This window comes from Engystomops pustulosus, chromosome 7 (genome assembly GCF_040894005.1).
Source record: "Engystomops pustulosus chromosome 7, aEngPut4.maternal, whole genome shotgun sequence".
Taxonomy (NCBI): Eukaryota; Metazoa; Chordata; class Amphibia; order Anura; family Leptodactylidae; genus Engystomops; species Engystomops pustulosus.
In genome coordinates, this window is record NC_092417.1 from 134,516,354 (window position 1) to 134,529,914 (window position 13,561).

The 13,561-nt window shown below is 48.1% G+C and overlaps 1 protein-coding gene across 2 annotated transcripts in view; it reads right to left on the reverse strand.

Moving 5' to 3' along the window:
- PC (pyruvate carboxylase) overlaps positions 1 to 13,561 on the reverse strand; it is a 325,659-nt gene that overhangs the window by 284,177 nt on the left and 27,921 nt on the right. Inside the window, exon 1 of one of the 2 annotated variants that reach the window (XM_072117869.1) lies at positions 3,419 to 3,496. The exons of the other annotated variant lie outside the window; for it this stretch is intronic. The gene's annotated coding sequence lies outside the window, so the exon portion shown is untranslated. Of the gene's footprint in view, positions 1 to 3,418; positions 3,497 to 13,561 lie in introns of those variants that run through there. 2 annotated transcript variants of the gene reach the window in all.

Sequence of the window (13,561 nt, forward strand, 5' to 3'; positions counted from 1 at the left end):
GTGAAGAAACTTTTCATGGCCTTCAGGTGTTAAGATAGCTAGTTCCTCCATGCGGAACAGGTGAGACATTTCTGTGGCTTATTCGGCGAGGGAGGGACATGTGGTGGACCGCCAGTGGCGCGGTATTACCGCCCTGGTTGCAATTAAGCAAAAACGTAGTATGACCTTTTTTTGAGCTCCGATTTGACCAGGGAGAACTGAGAGAAGGGCCACATCTGGGCATGCAGTCACTGTTTTGCCCGAAATTTGCCTGTATATGCTGAACACCTGGCTCCAGAAGGGTTTAAGAGCTTCACAGCTCCACCAGACGTGCAGCATATCTCCTTTATCAGTTCCACAGCGCCAGCATATGTCCGAGACCAAGGGGAAGGCTAGGTGCAACACTGTCGGCACCCGGTACCATCGTGCCACTATCTTATATCCCTTTTCCTGTGCTGAGCAAGCGGAGGACATCTTGTGCGTAAAAAGGAAAGATTTGTCCCAGTCTTCCTGTGACAGGGGAGTTCCCAGCTCGCGTTCCCAGCTCCTAACAAATGGGAGTTCTGAGGTCTTAGAGTCATCCGTCAGAATAGAGTAAATTTGGGAAATGGCATGTGGTGGGGCTGCGTCCAGTCGAAATAAACCCTCAAAGGCTGTAAGGGAATCGGCGAAGGCCGCCGAGTCACCTGCCCCCACTATAAAGGACCGTAATTGTGAGTATTCGAACCAAGAACTACCCGTATGGCCCTGACGCGGATTAAAGTCCTTATGGAGAGGCAGTGGAGATCCCTGCAGTAGGTCGTACATCCGTGGGTCCTCTAGAACCCCCCAGCCCAAAAAGGACAACTTAGCCATTCCCGGTTGGAATCCCGGGTTCCGGAAGATCGGGGTGAGAGGGCCAAGCTCCCGGGACAAGCATTTCTTCGCTATTAGTGATCTCCACAGGCGCAGTGCGTCCCTTAGCAAAATTGCCTGGGGTGCTGGAACCCAAGGCAACAATTTAAGAAGTGATGCGGAACATGTTTGTTCCAGAGCGACCCATTGTTTGGATACCGTGTTATACGTCCAGTCAAGCAATCTGAGGAGCAATGATGCTCGATGATACAGTTTAAGGTCAGGGAGGCCCGCCCCCCCCCTTTGACTTTGGTCTAATCAGCGTCTTCCAGGCTATTCTAGGGCGTTTAGATCCCCAAATGAATCGCAACCTGGCAGATCGTAAAATGCGGAAAAAGCCCGCAGGGGGTAGAATCGGCACGCCCTGAAAAATGTATAAAAAACGTGGAAGCACATCCATTTTTAGGACGTTAATCCTGCCGAACCACGAAAGGCGTTTACAATCGTATGTTTGGAGATCTTTCAGGGTGCGATCCAGAAGGGGTGAGTAATTAAGAGTGTATAACTTCGACAGATCGGTCGGAATCATTACTCCCAGATATTTGAGGGACGTCTGCCGCCACTGAAAGGGGAAGTTGTCTTTAATGTGGTCCACCTCTGAAGCAGGAAGTGATATGTTGAGAGCCTCAGTCTTAGTATAGTTGATTTTAAAGTCACTAACCGCGCTATATCTCTTGAACTCTTGTATGAGCGACGGGAAAGAGATCCTTGGTTGAGAAACGTACAACAACAAATCATCTGCGTACAACGCAGCCTTACAATGTCTGGATCCCATTGTGATCCCATGGATGTTGGGGTTTTTCCGGATAGCTGTGGCTAAGTGCTCCATTACTATGACATATAGTAAGGGCGAGAGCGGGCACCCCTGTCTAGTACCATTCTTGATGGGGAAGGACCCGGAAAGGTTCCCATTAACTCTCACCCTAGCAGTGGGGTTGGAATAGAGGAATAGAATTTTTCCCAGGAACCTAGGACCCAGCCCGATCTGTCTAAGTGCCGCCGTCATGAAACCCCAGTGGACCCTGTCAAAGGCCTTCTCCGCGTCCACGGATAGAAGACAGGTGGGTATGGAGCGCGCCTTCGCGTGTGACATTAAGAGAATAGTTTTGTTTAAGTTATCCCGTGCCTCCCTTCCCGGGATGAATCCGACCTGGTCAGTGTGTATTACTGACGTGATGTGGGGGGCCAATCTTTCCGCCAACACCTTAGAAAATAACTTCACATCCACATTTATTAGAGATATGGGTCTGTAGCTGGCTGGGAGCGAGGGGTCCTTACCCTGTTTGGGTAGCACACTAATGTGGGCTTCCATGTTACTGGGGGAAAAGCCTGACTCCGAGGATACGGCACCGTATACCTTGGCTAGCAAGGGGGACAGCAATTCTCTGAATTGTTTAAAGAAGGCCGGTGTAAACCCATCCGGCCCTGGACTTTTACCAGCGGGTGTGTCTTTAATCACCGCAGAGACCTCTGCCTCCTCTATATCCTGCTCCAATGTATCGGTGACTTCCATGGACAAGACTGGTAAGCTTGTCTCCGCCACGTACGAGTCTATGAGGGGTGTTTGGGAAGTGGACGATGTCGAACCCTTTGTATCCCTAATGTTGTATAGCAAGGTGTAAAAGGAAGCGAATCTGTTGCTTATCTCATCAGGGTGGAAAACCTCCGATCCCCCTGGGCCTTTGATCTTAGGGATGTAGGAAGCCTGAGAGCGGGGGTGTAGTAATCTGGACAGAGGTCTACCGCATTTGTCTGCATGATCATACAAATGCAAGTATTTCTGGTCCAAGAGAGACCTTAAGGATTCCCTAGCCCCTGCCAACTCAGCCAGATTGGATGCAGATAAGGAGGACTTATGGCGCAACTTCAATTTCTGGATCTGTGCCGTGAGAGCGATAATTCGTGCATTATTTTCTGTTTTAAGGCGGATACCATGACGAACAAAAATATCTCGCAATGCCCCCTTGAGTTGCTCCCAACTCCGAGGAGAGTGAGCCGTTTCGCTCCACTCCGGGTCATTGCTAACGGAGGCTATATGCTGTCTGATCTCCTCTGCACAAATAGCATCTCTGAGGAGGTTGTCATTTAATCTCCACCGCCAAGGACTGCGACTATGACGCTGAAAGGACAATGTCAAGAAAATAGGGGCATGATCAGAGAAGAGGATGTTCCCAATTGTTGCCGTGGGTTCCCATTTAAGAGCGTTGTGGCTCAAAAGGAAAAAATCAATTCTGCTATAAGATCCGTGTGCTGGAGAAAAGTAGGAATAGTCCCGATCCCGGGGATGTAAGGTCCGCCAGATGTCGACTAGCTGCAGGGCATGCAGGTCCCTCCGCAGGCCACGGAGGTGGCTGAGCGGGATAGCACCCCGCCCCCCTGACGTGTCAACTGAAGGGTCTAAGGGAAAATTAAAGTCGCCCCCCACTATAAGGTGACCCTCCATAAAGTCGGACAGTGTGCTCAGCATTGTCCTGCAAACAGGGATGGGGCCGTTGTTGGGAAGGTACCAGGTGGCGAGAGTGAGCAACTGCCCGAAGGCTCTTACCTTCGCGAAGACATATCTGCCGTCTTCATCTACCTTTGTGGATCCAACGCACGAAGTAACGATCCCGGATGTCTGGCATGCTGGTGGAGCGGAAGTGAGTCTCCTGTAAGAAGAGGATGTTAACTCTCTGTTTGTGCATGTCATATAGGATCTGTGACCTCTTCTGTGGGACATTAAGTCCCCTAACGTTGAGGGATGCTAGGCGAACAGTATCCATAGCTATTCTGGTTCCCTTCTAACCTCACGCCGCCCAACTGGGAGGATAGCGACCAATACAGGATCCTCAGGTGTTGTAGTAAAGGGAATGGGTAGGGGTATAGGAGGGGAAGGGCTATACACTAAGACGAGACACTTGCTAGACAAACACTCAACAGACTAACACTAAACAGTGGGGAAACAACACTTATAATACCATAGACAGGCCCGCTGGCTACGGATTCCCCGGTGGGTAGTGAATTGACTACGAAAGGCTCCCCCTCCTCCCACCCCCACAACCGCATGTTACACAGTATATCTATATAAAGTCAATAAACCAAATCCAGTTTCAAGAGAAAAATACAGAGGAAAAGAGAAAACATTATTAAGTAATTAGGGCAGTAGTAAACATTTGGCAGGCAGAGGAGGTCATAATGGGACATCCAACTACTCGTGAACCCCAAAGGGTCCGACTATCAGTGTAAACCAGCGATAATAATCGTGGGAGCCTCGTCCGCGTCCCAAGATCCATCCCAAAGTGACCGCCCCTCCACTTGGTGCCACAACCCTGAGAAAGAAAACAAATCTAAACCATCCTACTTATTAAGCATCATTCAGGGGGCAACTGTCCAGGAACGCGGCCCATCCGTGCTCCTCCCCTGCCTCGACCCCCCGGGCTCGGCGTCTAGGGGTCTCCCTAGTGGGGGTGCAGCCCCGTACGGTGGGGATATAGGCAGGCCTGGCCAGTCTGGTAACTCAGGAGCTGCGATTTGTAATGCCGCTGCACCCGCCGGGACCTCTCCCGGGTGTCGAATCACAAATCTGTGCTCCGCCTGTCGGATCTGGAGGCGAAATGGAAATCCCCACGAGTAGGGTATATCTCGTTGTCGTAATTCCTCCAGAAATTACTCTTCGTTTTACTAGTGTCAGTTTTGATAAATCCGGTAAGAGCTGTATGCGGGACCTCTGGAATATAATGTCCCCTGCTGATCTTGCCTTGGACATTATTGCCTCTTTTAGCTGATAACGGTGCACCCGACAGATAACGTCTCTCGGCTGCTCAAGCTCTGCAGGTCTGGGTTGTAGTGATCGATGCGCTCTATCCAGCTCCACTGGTGTATCTGCCGGTAACTCCAAGATGGAGTTGAACAACTGGCGTAGGGTATCATGGAGTGCAGGGGTCTCTACTGATTCGGGCAGACCCCGTATTCTTATATTGTTGCGCCGTCCCCTGTTCTCGGCATCATCCATTTGGTCCGCCAAATATTGAAGTTGGAAAGAATGGGAAGCAATAGTAGCAGCTTGTGACTCCAGACGGGCACTAAGATCATTCTGGGTAACTTCAGTGGATGTTACCCGATGCTCGAGTTGTTGAACTTCCTCTCGCACTGTGTGCAGCTCAGCGGTGTAGGACTGCTCTAATCTAGCAACATAGCTTTCCATGTCGTCCCTAGTGGGAATGGTGCGAAGGTGGGAGCTCAGGGCACGTAATTCAGCCAGTGCGCCATATTCTTGGGACAACATGACTCTTTGGGACTCAAAGACTCCTTCCTGGGAGAGCTCAGTATTAGATGCAGTACGGCCAACAAGATCGGTGGCCTGATGTGGCCTGGCTTGTGATGGTTGTGAAGCAGCCCACATTGGAGAGGGGCATGGGGTACGTGCCACAGGGGTGGCCGGCCATTCTTCCCCTGAATCCGGCCACAGCACAGGGGAGTGGGGTGTTGGTGGTGTCCCCTTCTCTCTTTCCCCCTTCAGCCGCTGAGGGTCCCCCCTACCCCCCACTCTCACTTGCTGTAACTCCACCTGCTCAGCCCATGAGGGACCAGCTCCACTGGAGGGGGTAAAGGGGCCTTCCTGAGGTAGCCCATCGGGGCCATAGGGCTCCACTGGTGTTTCCACTGCCCCTTGGGCCTGCATTGTAGTAGCCACACATAGGGGCGAGCAGGGCCCGGACTGTTGGTGTTGGGGTGTCCCCAGAATCGTTCCCCCCCTTGGGCTTCGCGGGGCAGTGTGAACTTGGGCTTCCACTTGCACTGTCCTGATAAGGTTATTAATCCCCCTACGCCCGACAGTACCTGAAGGGCCGTGCACGGCCGCCATCTTGCCCATATGGAGCTGCAGGGATTCATCTGCGCTGGCAGCTCCCTCTCCGGACTCGTGCCGCTCTGCCTCCTCATCAGGCTGTAGCTGGCTGGATTCCCCCGGGTGGTGAGTGCTGAAGTCAGTCGGGGCATCGGCGCTCGCTGTGGCGCCCGCCGCCACGTGGTCGCCCGCCATCTTGGCCACGTGGAGCCGAGGTGATGCAGCCTGTCCTGCTGCTTCGGACTCCGGTACCCCCTCGATTGCAGACATCTGCGGAGGATCCGTGGCAGGTAAGTCGGTCTGCGGGCCATCTGTTGCAGGGGCTTCCCGCGGTGCTGGTCTTAGAGCCGGAGTCGGGGCGACCGCGACTGCGGGCTGGGTAGCGGCGGCCGCCGCCATGAGGAATCGACCAATTCCGCGTGCCGAGGACCGACTTAGCGGCGCTGCTGGGGTCCGGGTACCCCCTCTCCTCTTAGCTCCCATGAACAGGTGGATCAGGACTGGATTCGGTGCCGTTAGCGGTGCTGGAGCAGGGTTCGGGCAGAAGAAGCTCTAATGTGCGGCCATCTCCGTCCGCAGTCAGGCCACGCCCCCATAATGTATTATTTATCATGTTTGTGTTCTGCAAACTTTTCCTTTCTGTGTGTATATGCAACCGCTCACATGTCCCACCGGCAGCTGCTTTCAGGGCTTCCAGTAACGTCCTGAATCCTATGGCACTTCTAGCGGGTCATGCGACCAGTGACATGGGAGTGGTGTTGATGGAGGGGGTTTTCATTCATAGATGCAGACTAGCACTCGGCCCTGACCCACCAGAAGTCCTGCATGACATGGTACACCAGTGGGTCACATAAAAAAATACTACGTACAGAAAGGGAATATTTACAAGGCCCTGAATAAATTATATTTTATCACCTCTCTATGTATTGGTCCCTCTGTCTTTAAACACAAGATATATTAGGGCTTATTTACTAAGGGTCCCGCAGCCTGCTTTTCTGACTTTTCAGGGATTGCGCCGGAGATTGTGTTGCACGCGATCGGATTTTTGGCGCATTGGACAAACCGCGGGATTTAACTTTGAATTTGTGTCGCAAGATCAATAACTTATATGCACCGGGAGGAAGAAGGTGGACTCCGGCAGACCTGATTGGGGAAGCGACAGATAGGATATTGGATGCATGATCTTAGTGAATCGTGGCAGCTATGCATTGGCGTCGGGAAATGCACCTTGGGGATCGCGCAGGGACGGGTAAGTAAATCTGCCCTATTATGTCCATATATAGTGTAGGTCAGAGGTGGTATATGTATACCAGGAATTAGTGTTTTAATCCCTTGATAACTCTCCACCACCTCACATAGTTTTTCCCAATTGTTAATATTCCCCAAATAATTAAGTATAGCTAGTTTCTTATTTTTATACCACCTTCAGTGTGAAAAGATATCAAAATAAATATTCCCAGATAACCATTTTCATTCTCCATGCAATGTACTCAGAAACTGGAAAAATGCAGTACAGTTAACAAAAAAAAATACAGTTAAAGTTCTCAAAAAAAAAAAAACTATCTACACATTAGTTGGCTAGTTCCAACAAGTTTTTTTCAGGTTTTGCCAAAATTATTTACATGCAAATAGTTTACCTAGTTCAGTGATGGCGAACCTTTTAGAGCCTGAGTGCCCAAACTTCAACCAAAAGCCACTTATTTATCGCAAAATGCCAGCGCAGCAACTGAAGCAGTAATTTATTTCTCCTTGTTCTTTGACAACTTTCAATCGTTCAGCCTCCTAAGGATACCAACACAGGTGAAAAGAGGAGGACAAATTCATCTATCATTATAGGAAGATTCTATAGGAAGTTTCTTTGAGTCCTGTCTGGTGAAATTCATGCTGGGGTAATGGCCCGAGTGCCCACAAAGAGGGCTCCGAGTGCCGCCTCTGGCACCAGTGCCATAGGTTCGCCACCACTGACCTAGTCTATCAGTCCTGCTGTACACAATTTCAGTTGCCCCTAGACACGACCCTGTAACTTCTGAGTTCGGGTTCGGAGAAGCCATATGGATTTCTATGTGTTCCTGAGTTCCTGTCGGCAGCAGCGTGAGAAGAACTACAAGTTACAGACAGATAAGTTCTCTATCGGGGGAGGCACAGCAGGAAGGCACAGGAGATCTAGTGTGTAGTTGATTAGCAGAGATATAAGAGAGCTGTTTCATTATGTGCAATAAGCATCTCATGGATCTCATCATCTCTGATCTATGTAATCTCTCTTTCTATGTGTCAGGTACTAGTACAATGTGCAGAAGCTAAGTGAAAGTGTATAGAAACCTTGTACCCTGATAATCTAACCACACTATCAGCTCACAGAACAAGATGGATGTGTCTGCTTAGAGAGTCGGCGCCCACCCTCTGGGATTTTGCACTGACGATCCCTGAATAATAGGAACTACAACAGCAATAAAACTTAGTGAAATTTTGAAGTAATTTTGTTAACATCATCAGGGGATTGAAATTTGAGAATTTTTTTTATGGGAAAACCCCTTTAACAGATTTCCAAAAAGTAAACAGGTCAGAAATAGGACTTGCCTTTTCCTTATTGAAAACATACCAAACAAAAAAATAGCCTTTCTTTGGCAAAAACAGAAAACAAAACCTGCTCGAATGAGCTCTATCTAAATAATAAACCACCTCGATATACCAGGTACCTTACTATCAGGTCCAAGCAGCGTTTGAAGTCCCAGACTTCGTGGTCTCAGCTGTCATGTAGCTCTCTGCAGTCAGCTCCAGTAGTCAGAGAGGGGGAGATTCGATGTCTGCACCCTTTTATGCACCTTCTCATGGAGCAGCCATGTGGTACGAGAGCAAAGATGAAACAGGGAAACCCGCCCATCTCTTCCCAGCTACAGGCTCTTTCTTCCGGCTTTTACACACTGACAAAGTATTTGCTTTCCACTACACACAACACCTTCCCTGGAACCCAAGATAAAACTATAGAGGAAATTTATCTATCTCAATGACTTTCACCATCTAACAATATGTATGTACATAAAAGAATTAATTGTGCAAATTAAAAATATCTATTGCTGTCTAAAGGCAGCCATAGACAATAGATTGATGTCAGCTGAACACCGCCATGTTCAGTTAGACTAGCCTACTATCCAGTGGCATAACAAGACCCCAGTGGGCCCCGATGCGAACTTAGAAACGGGGCCCCCCCATATACCTAAACCCTCGCTGCCGGCCCCATACCGCCTGTTATTCTTCAGAATACACATTTACCATAAAGCCAGCCAGGCCCTCCCCAGTATATAGCCAGCCAGCCCCTTCCCAGTATGTAGCCAGCCAACCCGCCCCCAGCATATAGCCAGCCAGCCCCTCCCCAGGATATAGCCAGCCAGCCCCTCCCCAGTATATAGCCAGCCAGCCCCTCCCCAGTATATAGCCAGCCAGACTGCCCCCAGTATATAACCAGCCAGCCTGCCCCCAGTATATAGCCAGCCAGCCCCTCCCCAGTATATAGCCAGCCAGCTACCCCCATTATATAACCAGCCAGTCCCCCAGTATACAGCCAGCCCCCCACTGTATATAACCAGCCATTCTCCTTGTATACAGCCAGTTCCCCCAGAATGTAGCCAGCCTCTCCCCCCAGTATGTAGCCAGCCAGTACCCCCAGTATATAACCAGCCCCTCCCCAGTATATAGGCAGCCCCTCCCCAGTATACAGCCAACCTGCCCCCTGTATGCAGCCAGCCTGCCCCGCCCCAGTATACAGCCAACCAGCCAGCCTCCCAGTATACAGCAAGCCTGCCTCTCCTGTATGCTGTAAACCTGCCCCCCTGTATGCAGCCAGCCTGCCCCCCCCCCCTGAGTATACAGCCAGCCAGCCTGTCCTGCGAGTATCGAGTATACAGGCAGCCTGCCCGCTACCCCCTGCCCTCACCCAGTATACAGCCAGCAGCCCCCTGCCCAGCTCTGTAAGTCTGGCCGGCAGTGACATCTCTGTACGCACTGGTGACTCACAAACTATGATGTCAGCCGCTTGCCAACGTCATAGTCTGTGCAACGCCGGCGGGGCACGAAGATGTCACTGCTGGCCGGATTTACTTTATCAGGGGAGCTTCGGGGAACCTTAGGAAAGGTAAGTACATTGTTTATTAAATTTTATAATGGGCCCCAGTCCTGGCAGCTATGACCCCCCCCCCAAACCCCAACAGGCTATAGTCGGAAGAACCCACCTGCCGCTAACACCACACCCACCCGCTATCGCCGGCCGCAACCACCCGCCCGGCCCGCTATCCCCGGCCGCACCCACCTGCCCCTTCCGCTATCCCCGGCTGCACCCACCTGCCCCGCCCGCTACTCCCGGAAACGTCCATGCCCGCCCGGCTTGAGCCGCAGCTGTTAAGGCTATATATGATGCGACTGCCATGGCCCTGGCCTTTCTCTTTCTGGGACCGCAATTGTTATGCCCCTGCTACTATCTAATCTGTATTATCTGTACAGGGACCTCCTGAATCAGATATGATGGAGAAAAAGATGGATTGGCATGTTGCATTTCAACATCTTACCCCAGGGTAAATATGCTGACAGCAGCTGTGCCTGCCTTTCTCCCCTCTCCCCACTGTGTAATTCAAACAATCCAAAAGCTATTAAAATATATGGTAATCTCAAGGTGAAAATGAAAGAGGAGGTAAACTGCAGAGCAGCTTAAATAGCTTTAGATATCAAAATGACTGAAAGGATCTGAACAAAATTGTATACAAAAAAATTTACATCTTTAGTGACAAAGTCTCTAGAGCAGTGAGTTTGAAATCTAACCTGTCCAGACATTTCATCCCAACAGGAGATTTACTAAATTAAATCCACCAGAATTCTGGTGATGGCTACACACCTCATTTATTTAGTGTTTTATACACTTTTTACTTCTGTCAGACAAAAGGGTGTGGCTTAATGGCAAATAGTTATGGCTTGCCAAACATGTACATGCAAATCTTTACTTGCGAAATTTGTGCGAAGGTTCAGGTGCAAAGTAAGCCAATAAAAAGGTGGAATTTTCTTTGATTAGATAGGTGTGCACCTGACAAAGGTTCAGGCACTGAGCTGAAATGCATAGTTTGAGTAAATAAATATTTTTAATAAGATCTATGGTTGCAGTGCTTCTTCACTATCGACCACTACTTCTGTAGGCTTGCAACAATACTGAGTGAACAAGTCTCTGGGACAGCACAACACTCGTGGATGAGACACACGTATGGCAGCATCAATAGCTGCTCTTATTCCAAAGCCCATGTGATAATCCTAATCAAGTTGAGAGTCTCTCTTATTTTTACCATACACAGGGGTCTAAACTATTCTCTTGACACTCTTATGTACTTTGGGGCATATTTATGATGGCATACAAGCCCTCAAGTAAGCACAAGTACCAACACATGGCCAGGAATTATGCCTATTTCCCCTATTACACCACGTCTACGCCAAATGGCAATGGAGGTGTGTCAAGGGGAGCACGCCCAGAGGATCAGTGGGCTGATGCAGGGTTTCCCACCCTGTGCCTGTTCAGGTGCAGGGTAAGACGCAATTCAACGCCAGGTCAGACCTGGTGTAGAAGTGCCCTGCAGGAGCAGCACATTGCAGCTGCCAGCCCAGATTTATCTGGAGGTCGGAACCTCCTGTTGGATCTGGTGGGAGCCGGGGGCAGGGACACCATTATGCACTGGTGCACTTAGAAAAATGTGCCCCTTAGTCTCCTTCTTTTACTCCAACCTTGGCCAGGTGACTTGTTACGAGCATCCAACATAGGCCATTGTAATGCAGCTGGCACTGCTTGAACTGTTTAGTCTAAAATTTTTACTCTAATAAATAAGACAAAACACGAGTCTTGCGTTGTGAATACAACTAAGCCTTTGATTCCTATCTCTGCTCTGTAGAATGCAAATTCTCATTTCATAGCATTATTCCATGAACGTCATTCGCTAGAAGACAGCTTTAAAACCAGTAACATTTGATACGAAGGTGGAAATGGAAATAGAGTATTCTTTCCCGAACACATAAACTAAAACAGTTAACACATTTTTTCCTTATAACAAAATTATAGCTTTGTATTTCATTGGCTTTGCACATTTATTTCACACATCAGTACAGTTGCCGGCAAACAAGAAAAACACATTTCAATATGGTAAGAAAGTTATAGAGGTATAAAACAAAATTGTCCAATATAAAAGCAGAAGAATGAATTTAAGAAACCAAAAAGAAATGGGAATGTGACTGTGCTATGATGCCATGTAGAAAAGCCAGCGAACAAATATAAAAGCCAGCAACTTATGTCGTTTGCATACAAAAATGTTTGTTCTGCCGGCATTAAACTATAAAGGCCCTACTTAGGAGAATAAAGGGAAGCAGATTCCCAATGGCTACAAAGGAACATTTTACGTTGATTAGGAAGCTTCTGGCAATATTGGTTAAATAAGATATACAAAAAAAAAGGTGAAAGAAACACACAAGCGAAATTTAATTAACACACGCCTTTACATTAAAAGAGAGAGCCGCTCAAGATCAGTTCACATAAACTCTTCCAGTGTGAAAAATTACAATTCTAAACTGCCGTTCCAAGTACATTATCTGAACGAGTCCAATCTTGAAGTCTTAGTCTTCAGGCTCTTTTCTGTATTTCCTGATTAAAACTATTACCATTCCAGAAAGCGGTAATGTTTTATTGCCAGAAACCCATCGGAGATAAATTGCCGATATCCTTTCAACGCAATTAATATTCACCAGTACACCTTTGTATTCGCTACAGGCAAGTGTAAATGTCTACTGAGAAAATTTGTTTTTAACGCACAGCATTTTAAAAAAAAAATCACGTAATTTTACAAGTTATATGTAAACACTCAGCCTAGATAATATAATAACACTGGGAACTGACAACGGCTGCATTTGGAGTCATTAAATAAACACGTTTAATGGTCTTTGCAAACAGTCAGTGCCGGCTGATCTTTAACCCTCCAGCTCTTATTACTGTTACCTGATCTAAATCATTCAAACAAGGCAATGCCCATAGTAGACTTCTTCATAATCAACTCCGACCCATTGACCGAGAGTCTGCGTGGTAGGTGCTTAGAGAAATCACCTAATGCACAGGTGTCATTTAATATCCACATCCCTATTTTTAGTCTACTTTAAAACTTTACAGTCAAACTAAATGAGCTGAATATAAGACAAATATTCCTTGACACTCATCCACATGGAAATGAGACCTCTTTGCATAGTCAAAGTGAAGTCCATTTTTTTAGTACATAGGTTATCTTAAAGGTCTCAATTACACAATTGCATTACACTGGAGTGGCCTGAACAGTGCACAGGAGGTTTATCATTTCCTGTTGCACACCTTATATATATATATATACACACACACACACACACATTAAGCAAACATGATAGTTGATAGTTGATTAGTCTGAAAACTAATATAACCACAATAATCCATGCACAAGCTATACAATGGGGCACATTTACTTAACTGTCCAACAAAGTTCCCAGAAAGTGCAATGTCCGACGAGAATGCACTAAGATCGTGCACCCGATATCCTGCATTTATCGCTTCCCCGTTCACCTTCTTCTCCCTGGTGCATAGAAGTGCATTATCTTGCGACACAATTTGAAAGTTGAACCACAGGGTCAGTCCAAATCAATCGGATCGTCCAACGGCAAGCCCCCCAATTGCTGTCACATGAAAGCCAGCGCAGCTGCGCCAAAATCCACTTGTGACACAATGCCAGCACAGATCCCTGTTAAATACCCGTCACAAGCATGCAAAACCTGAAAATGCTGGAAAGTCCGGCGAAAGTGCGATCCACGACCCTCAGTAAATAAACC